The sequence below is a fragment of the Mus musculus genome, chromosome 9 (genome assembly GCF_000001635.26).
Source record: "Mus musculus strain C57BL/6J chromosome 9, GRCm38.p6 C57BL/6J".
NCBI lineage: Eukaryota > Metazoa > Chordata > Mammalia > Rodentia > Muridae > Mus > Mus musculus.
Window position 1 is genome coordinate 40,666,506 of NC_000075.6, and position 8,624 is coordinate 40,675,129.

The 8,624-nt window shown below is 44.1% G+C and overlaps 1 long non-coding RNA gene across 1 annotated transcript; it reads right to left on the bottom strand.

The window, feature by feature from the left end:
- Nucleotides 1-1,717: 1,717 nt before the first annotated feature.
- On the bottom strand, nucleotides 1,718-3,732 carry Gm35371. The gene is made up of 3 exons (XR_379289.2): nucleotides 3,710-3,732; nucleotides 2,508-2,562; nucleotides 1,718-1,938 (listed from the first exon to the last, which is right to left on the bottom strand). It is a non-coding gene; the product is annotated as a predicted gene, 35371 (long non-coding RNA).
- Between the last annotated feature and the right edge of the window lie 4,892 nt (nucleotides 3,733-8,624).

Genomic DNA, 8,624 nt, shown 5'->3' on the forward strand with positions numbered 1-8,624 from the left:
ACACCTCCCCTCAGGGTTCAAGAAACTGCAAAAAAGGAGGTGGAAAGAGGAAATGGAGAACAGCAAGGAACCAAGGCCGTCCAGACAGTTTAGAGCTGGCACATGTGTGAACAGGCAGCATGCAGGGTCTGCAGGAGTCTGCACCAGATGGCCAGATGGGGGTCCTTAGAGCTGAACGGGGAAGTAGACACAGGTCCCCATGCCTAACACAAATGCTATCTCCACCTGATAATCACTCGAAATTGAAAAAAAAAGTTTTTGACAAGGGACTCTCAATAGGAAAACAAACCACTCTTAAAGGGTAAGCCCCATGCCCACCAATAGATGGCTAACAGAAACAAACCAACAGCAGGATCTTCGGGGGTTCTCTGTGTCATAATGTTATGTCACAGCCTTTTTTTCTTAACCTCACAGGTCCTTTATGCATATATTATAGATTACAGCGTTGTGTTTTTACAGGATTCCTGTGGGTATGAGCGTGTGCCTCGGTGTCTGTGTGTGTCCCTTTGGCTCTTTTCCTGCTGCTTGTTTTGTCCTGTTCCGATTGGCTTGTTCTCTGTTTATCTTATTATTTTTTATTTCATTTTATTATTATTCCTTAGATACCTGTTTATCTTCTAATGGTGGACTAGTGGGGAAGAGCTCTGGATGGAAGGGGAGGTGGGAAGAACTATGGGAAGTCAGGGGAGAAGAAAATCATCGTTAGGATATTAGTGTATGAAAAAAGTCTATTTTTAATAAAATTCAAAAAATGTGTGTTTATAGAAACAGACCAGACAATAAAAGGTGATTAAAGTACTGTGAAAATTAACAAAAGAAAAGATGGAAAGAAAAGAAACGGCCGTCTGGGTGTGGTTCTGAGTACCTTTAATCCTAGCATGTGGGAGTAATGCAGGAGGAGCTCTTGAGTTTGAGGTCAGCCTGGTCTACAGGTCAAGTTCCAGGATACCCAGGGTTACACAGTGAAACTATGTAGGAGGAGGAAGGGTGGCTAATAAAGAGGAGGAATAGGAGGAAGCAGAGGAGAAGGAAGAAAAAGGGGAGGAGGAGGAAGGAGAGGAGGAGGAGGAGGAAGAGGAAAGGGAGAAACAAGCAGCAGGGAAGCAGTGGTGGATGCAGTGGGACACAGTGGTGGATGCAGTGGGACGCAGTGGCAGATGCAGTGGGAAGCACTTGTTTCAAGCAGATCTTGACTTTGACACATCCAAGATGCTGGAAACCTGCAGCGGTAGTAAAACCTTTGTTCCGGGAAATGGCTGGCTGGGAGCCGGAGGAAGGAAGTTTGGTCAGTACCACCGTGTCAACTGAGGCACTGGCTCATCCACTGGGATCGTCTGCAGCTGGGTGAGAAGGCTTTGGTTTTCCTTTCTGTTTTTATTTTCTAGGGAAAGCTTTTCAAGAGAATAGTCTTTAGGTTGTTTTAATCTTTGACCTTAATAAATTTAATAAATCTAGAGCCTGAGAGGTAGAAGCAAGAGAATCAGGAGTTGAAGGCCAACCTTAGCAACATAAAATGCTTGAGGCCTGGGCTGGAGAGATGGCTTAGTGGGTAAGAACACTGACTGCTCTTCTGAAGGTCATGAATTCAAATCCCAGCAACCACATGGTGGCTCACAACCACCGGTAATGAGATCTGACACCTCTTCTGGTGAGTCAGATATCAGCAACAGTGTACTTATGTATAATAATAAATACATCTTAAAAAAAAAAAAAGAATGTTTGAGACCAGCCATGACTACATAAGATCCTGTCACAAATACAATTCTTCAGATGATGTTGGTGGTAGTGGTGGTGGTGATGCTGATGATGCTGATGATGGTGATGATGCTGATGATGGTGATGATGCTGATGATGGTGATGATGGTGATGATGACGATACACTAATATAAGAGGTTTGGAGGTGGTTCAGTGGGTAAGATCCAGGCATACTGCATATACCTGAAACAGGGTACAGATAGGATGTTAGGAGTGCAGTGGCCAACAAGTGTAGATGAAGCAATGAAGTTCAGGTTCACTAAGAAACCCTGTGTCAAGGGAATAAGAAAAGGAGTAGTGGAGAAAGACACCACATGCATACTCACACACCGTACCATATACACACATCACATACTCCATCACATGCATGCACACGGATGCTCACACATACACACATCTCTCACACAGCACATACCATACCACATCATACACATATACCAAGCACATACACAATACACATATATATCATATCACGTACACACACATCTCTCTCACACACACCACATACAATACCCACACACACACACACCACACCACACACAAACAGATATACATCACATACACATCTCTCTCACACACACCACATACCATACTCCTCCCACAGCATATACCACACATTCACACATACACACACAAATATACCATATCACACACACATATCACACACACAAACACACACACACACCACTCCACACACATTAAATATGAAGTTAAAAAAATGAGCTAGAATCCTAGACATGGCTCCAGCATACCTTCGGTAGGAACACCTCAGTGACAGGACATGTGGCAAGTGCTCTCATGTGGAACCTGCTGAAGTAAGGAGAGAAACTGTGATGGCCAGCACTTGGTGCCATGCTTTTATACTAATAGAATTTAATTTCATAACTCTTGGAAACAGATGGTATTACTTCATCTTACAAGCCAGGGGCCAGACAGAGAGTGATGTGTCCAGGTTCCTACAACAAGAACACAGGCCATCTGAGTTCACACAGATTCTCACTGGCTTCACACTGCCTCTGTGTCAGACAGTAGTGCTCTCGCTCCTCCCGGAGAGAGAAGACAGGAACGAAAGAAGAAAGAAGGAAGGCTCGGGAGAGGGTCGGATGGACAGAAGCAAAGAGAGAAATGAAGGCGTGAAGAAAGAAGGAAAGTCCGAAGTTGTACAAGGAGCTGGGGTGGAGGGAAGGAGAAGAGGAAACGAGCAATGAGGAGAGAGAAGATGAATGAGAACAGGAAGAAATAATTGGGAAGGCAGAGGAAAGGGAGGAAGGAAATAAGAGAGAGAGAAAGGAAGAAAAACTCATATCCAGTAACCAGGAAAATTCTGAGAACATCAGAAGCCACCCAGGCTCCATTCTATATGACCATTAATAGGCTGAGATAGTCTCCTGCCGCTTATGAGCTCAGTACTCAGGAGGCTATGGCTGGAGAATGGTATGACTCCAGCCTGGGCTAACCAGCGAGACTCTGTCACAAGGTGAGTTAGCATCAGCCAGCCTGGGCTAAACAGCAAGACTCTGTCACAAGAGTAAAACATGCTCTTTACCCTGAACACAACACCAACAACATAGGCACTAAGATCAACAACTGATAAATGGGACCTTATGAAACTGAAAAGCTTCTGTAAGGTAAAGGACACCGTCAATAGGACAAACGACAGCCCAGAGAATGGGAAAAGATCTTCACCAACTCCACATCTGACAGAAGGCTAATATCCAAAATTGAAAAGATACTAGATATCAACAAACTAAATAATCCAATTAAAAATGGGGTACAGATCTAAACAGAGAATTCTCAAAGAGAAATCTCAAATGGCCGAGAAACACTTAAAGAAATTGTAGTGGCTATTCCTGGTTTTCAACTTGACTATATCTGGAATGAACTATGATCCAGAATTGGAAAGCTCGCTCGCTTGTGATCCTAATCTGGAGGCTGGGAGATACAAGTTTCTGACCTGGATCTTGGCATGGAGATCTTGAGGCATAGTGGCTATGAATTCCAGAAGATTAAGACAGGGAGATCTCTAAATTCAAGGTCATCTTGGATTAAGGGCGTGGTGGCACACACCTTTAATCTGGGTCACATCTTCAGCTGGAGACCTACAAAAGGACATTGAAATAAAGGAAGATTGACTCTCTCTTCTTCACCTGCTTGCCTCGTGGGACTGAACAACTGCTAGATCCTTGGACTTCCATTCACAGCTGCTGCTGACCATTGTTGGGAGTTGGACTACAGACTGTAAATCATCAACAAATTCCCATACTATATAGATACTACCCATAAGTTATGTGACTCTAGAGAACCCTGACTAATACAGAAATGTTCAGAACAGAACTCACAAGAGCTACAACCATGACAGAAGCAGCTGGGATGGAGACAACTCCGCATTTGTCCTGCATGGATAGAAACTCTGGGTTCACCTGTGAGCAGTATTGGGAACTAAGAAAGCACTTCAAGGCAGACGCCAACCCTAAGGAGGAGACTCTGGAGACCTTGGCTGATGCATCCAAACTGGCAAAAGAATGCATTTGTTTCTTCAAGAGGAGGCATGAAATGAGGCTCAAGCGGTTGTCCAAGGCCCACAAGAATTGGGAAATGTGTGGTCGCCAATGTCCATCACGAGAGACCACCAGGCAGAACCCCAAGGAAACCTCTCAAAATGCCCCTGGACTCCCCGAAGTTTTGGAAGCCTTGAAGAGTCTCACACTTTCTTCTGGGTACCAAAGCAGAGACGATATGTCACAGGATTTCTGACGTTTCAACTTCCTTGTTGGGGCAGGGGCTGTTGGGATTCATGTCTATGGAAGGTGCATTAATAATAAAGCTTGCATTCACAGAAACTAAAAAAATGCTCTTTAATAAGAAATATTACAACCCTTATCATTTTAATCTTGAAAGCTGATCCAAGAATAATTTCTTGGCAATCATCGCATGGAATCAGGACTTCTCCCCCAAAAGGAAAACTTACCTATAAATTTTTCCCTGATGTGTTAAAAAAAAAAAAAACTTACAATAGCCAATGTTTCAATCAATGAAAAACGATATTGTGCCCCTTTGTAGATATACTTGTTAATTAACCAGATACGCCTTTCAGTTTCTTCATTGTGAAACTGATTAGGTCTTCTGCATGTCTTGGTCTCTCACCCAAGGGGATAAACAGTCTTGGTTGCCAAGGTTTCACTAGGTCAGCAGAGCCCAGCTGACAACTGCATGAGGATGCTTAAGGTTACCATGGAAATGCTGTCAGCCACCCACTCCCCAGCCATCTTCACACATCTGCACAGTGAAAGCAAGCATTTGTGTCCACCGGTGGAGTTAATGGCATGTCTCAGAGGACCCTTTGGAAACTCCCTCCTCACTGGTGATCTGACAGAGCCACTGGGAAACAGAACAGCGGATAGGGGAGGCTGGGTGATACCAGGCACAGGAAACCAGCAGCCAGATAGATCTAGAGGCACAGTATGATTACCAGACTACAACACAGCCAACCTGGGCACACCCGAGGCCAGGCTGCAGTCAAAGGCTACACTGAACAGCCCTCCTTTTGCTTTTGGGGTTGCTATAGCAGCCAGGAATTTGCAAACCAAAGCAGACCTGGAAAAGAATTCTGTCCTTGGCCCCAAAAGTTTGAGTTTCCAAACTGTCTGCTGAGGGTTCCTGCTGTCCCCTCTGATACCTACCAGATGGAGGGATTGCTAAATCTGGGACCTGGAAACCCCCCCAGCAGGAAGGTTACTTCAAACTGGCTAAACCTCAGTAGGATGGAATGTAGGTGTGAGAGAAGGGATTGCTTGGCAAGAGGAGTTGGAAACTATTACATGAGGTCCCAGAGAGAACCCCATCGTCTCCTTGAAGAATCTTTTATATCTGTCTGGTGGACTGTGGGTCGCTAAGCACATCCACATGAGTTGTCTAATTTGATTTTTGCATCTGCTGGGTGAGGTTATCAAAGTAGCTATTGTAGTATTCAGCCAATTGACAAGGAAAATTAAATCCAGTAAGAACAAGATTGAACGGCTAATAAGCAACAGAACAAAGACCTTAATCTGCCTTTTCTAACTAATTTCAACTCTACCATAATATGGGCTGGAATTGTAGCTCAATTTGTAGAGGGTTTGCTTACCATCCATGGAGCCCTGGGTTCCGTCTCGTCTCCAGCGTTATACAAATGGGGCCAGGTGACACAGGACTGTAATCGTAATCTCAGAACTGGGGAGGGTAGAGGCAGGAGAATGGAGGGTTAGAAAATCAATGTCATCCTGTCTACACAGAAAGTGTGAGATCAGCCTAGCCTTAATGATGCTGTGCCTAACCTGGATGACTTAGAAGGACGGATCTGTTGTTGTTGTTTTCTTTTTTTGAGACAGGGTTTCACTGTATAGCCTTGGCTGTCCCAGAACTCACTCTATAGACCAGGCTGGCCTTGAACTCAGAAATCTGCCTGCTTCTGCCTCCCAAGTGCTGGGATTAAAGGCACGTGTGTTGTTTTTAAGGGTAACGTTGATACATTTGGGAGAGTTGTTGGCAGGGCAGTGGTGGTACACACCTTTAATCCCAACACTCGGGAGACAGACAGGTCAACCTCTATGAGTTTGAGACTAGACTGGTCTACAGAGCAAGTTCTAGGTCATCCAGAGCTACACAGAGAAACCTGTCTTCAAAAAGATAAAATTAGGGAGTTGTAGTCGTTACTGTGATTGTAGTTCTAAAATCAGATCTGATGTAGCTCAGACTGACTTCAAATTCACTGTGTAGATAAGGATGACTTTCTGAATTGCTGATAATCTTCTGTCTCTCTCAAGTACTGTGATTACAGCTGTGACCCACAATGCCAAGCTTTCATTATGTCTTCTTACTTTTCTTTTTTTGTGGAACTCGGGGTCCCACACATGCACTCTACCACCGAGTTGCACCCCTAGCCCAAACTTAATAAGCTCATAATTCAGTGGTAGCAAGTACATTCGTATTGTCATGTGATGCTATCATCATCCTTTTCCAAAACTTTCCTTTTCTCAAATGGAAAGTCCAACCTCCCAAACACTATATTAGTTACTTGCTCATCATTGTGAGCAAAACCCGGACAAGAAGCAACTTAAGTGGGGAGGGGTTTACTTGGGCTTATGGCTTAAGAAGGGAAACAGTCCATTATGGTGAGGAAAATGTGGAAGCAGGGGTGGGAGGCAGTGCTACACAGTGTCACAGTCAGGAAGCAGAGAGATGAACCCTGGAATATAGGTAGTCCCTTTCTCCATTGGATGGCGCTGCCCACATCCCAAGTGCGTCTTTTCTTCTCAGCTGAGTCTTTCTGGAAACCCCCCTCACAGACAGACACAACCAGAGGTGTGCTTCCATGGTGATTCTTAAGTTCATCAAGTTGACAATCAAGAGTAGCCACCACAAAACCCCAAAGTCTCTGCCTTTCAGACTCCGAAAAGGACTATTTCTATCTCTACGGTTATAATTATCCTCTGTTCTTCTTACAAGTGGAATCCTATAGCACAGGTCCTTTTAGGTTTATATCCTCTGGCATAATGACTTCAAGGTTCATCTTTGTTGTAGCATGCCTCAGACCTATCTTCCTTTTTAATGATGAATAATGTTCCATTGAATGGGACAGAGGATGCTATTCGGATGTTATGTCTGGAGCTTAGAGTGGTTCTCAGCACGAAAGCATCCCTGGGTTCAGTGACCAGAACTACAATGATAACTAATAATATCACATTTGGAATGTATATATTCCATTTGCATAGATAAGCACACTGCTAATCCATTCATCAGTTAGATTACTTCTGCTTTTGGGCTTTTGTAAGCAGTGCCCTTTGAACATGAATGAGGAAATATGTCTTTGAGATACTATTTTCAATTATTTGAAGAATAAATTCAGAAATTTATTTTAATTTTTTAAAGGAAATGCAGTATTTTTTTGTAGTGGCATTTAACACTCTCACAAATACTATACAAGGATCTCAATTACTCCTATACCTGTTATCTTGTGTGTGTGTGTATGTGTGTTTATGTGTGATCTTAATGGGAATACAGATGGATGAGTTTTTAAATACATAATTATTCGGGTTGGCTAATTCAGAAAGTCTAGAAAATAGGCAAGTGAAACCTCTTGTCCTACCAGTGCTAGGCTTATCCAGAAACCTCCCAAAGATCCTCTAGTTCCAGGAGAACCGGCGCAATAACTGCTTTGAGGGACAATCCACCGCACAGATGCCTCTTAGATAAGACACCTCTCCAGGCCTCCAGGGAACCACACACACATAGGCCATGAGTCTCATGGTGAGGATGAAGTTGGAGAACTAAGGGAGGGCTGAGATGGCTGGGGGGGACAGAGTTCTTTCCAAACAACTGTAGAGTTACAGGATGATATCTGTGGAGTGCCCTTCTTCCTTAGCTTCAGAAGGACAATTTAGATTGGATCTGTAAAGGACTTCAGAAGAAAGTGCTCTGTGGGCATCAAATGCAATTACAATCTGATTATCTCCAGAGCTGTGATCGCCCCACCTGGACAGAACACTTAGGATTCCCGCAGTGTGGTTTGGAACAGTGGGGAAGCTCAGGGCTGTTAAAGGTGAAACTGAAAACTGCCTTGGTCTCCTTGCCTAGTTCAAGTCCTTCTCACCCTCAAATGCCCCCTTCTCCCTGAAGCAGTCCCTGATGCTACAACGGAAGATACAGTCTCCTCCTCTTCCTCGGTTGCATTAGTACCTCACCTGTGCCTGTCTTAGGCCACCATCTGTGCTTTACTTTGGGTGTCTGACTATGTAAGCACATGCTATCTACCCCTCCCCAACTCAGAATGAGCATCCTCTAAAGGCACAACCCAGTTCAGGTCTGAGCACATTGTAAGCAAATCCTCACTA